General features: G+C 51.1%; 1 non-coding gene across 1 annotated transcript; it reads left to right on the top strand.

Moving 5' to 3' along the window:
- The first annotated feature begins 133 nt into the window (after positions 1-133).
- trnaw-cca (transfer RNA tryptophan (anticodon CCA)) lies at positions 134-205 on the top strand. The gene has a single exon. It is a non-coding gene; the product is annotated as a tRNA-Trp (tRNA).
- The last annotated feature ends 294 nt before the right edge of the window (positions 206-499 follow it).

Raw genomic sequence — 499 nt, 5'->3', positions numbered from 1 at the left:
GACGCGCTAGGTTTTCGTTGCCACATACAGCACAGCTGACGCATGTCTGTTCGGCCATCGGGACGGAGGTAGCGTCACGAGGCTTTACGCCAGTGCATGACTAGGAGCACCGTGATTGTGTAGGGCAACGAGAGGCCTCGTGGTGCAACGGTAGTGTGTCTGACTCCAGATCAGATGGTTGCGTGTTCAAATCACGTCGGGGTCACTGGTTCTTTGTGCTTGGAAGCCTTGTTAGCGATGCCTTGTGGCTGCTGTTGCACTTCGGCTTGACTGACTGCTGATAGCTAACCGGTCGTCGTGACTGATATCGCCGAATCAGAAGGAGCTTTTTGCACTTACGGGATTGTCCACTTTAACACTGTTGGACGTTTAGGATGTTTTCTATGTAGAGGTGAGGTTCAAAATGTGAAGACAGTGATAAGACGTGTCGTAAAAAAGCTCCCCGCTGTACCTGCTGTACTTTTGAATTGTCGGCACTCGGGACACAACACTGTGTATC

The sequence above is a fragment of the Triplophysa rosa genome, unplaced genomic scaffold (genome assembly GCF_024868665.1).
Source record: "Triplophysa rosa unplaced genomic scaffold, Trosa_1v2 scaffold18_ERROPOS6875776+, whole genome shotgun sequence".
In the NCBI taxonomy this organism is placed as follows: domain Eukaryota; kingdom Metazoa; phylum Chordata; class Actinopteri; order Cypriniformes; family Nemacheilidae; genus Triplophysa; species Triplophysa rosa.
This window is presented reverse-complemented; position numbering and strand designations above follow the sequence as displayed.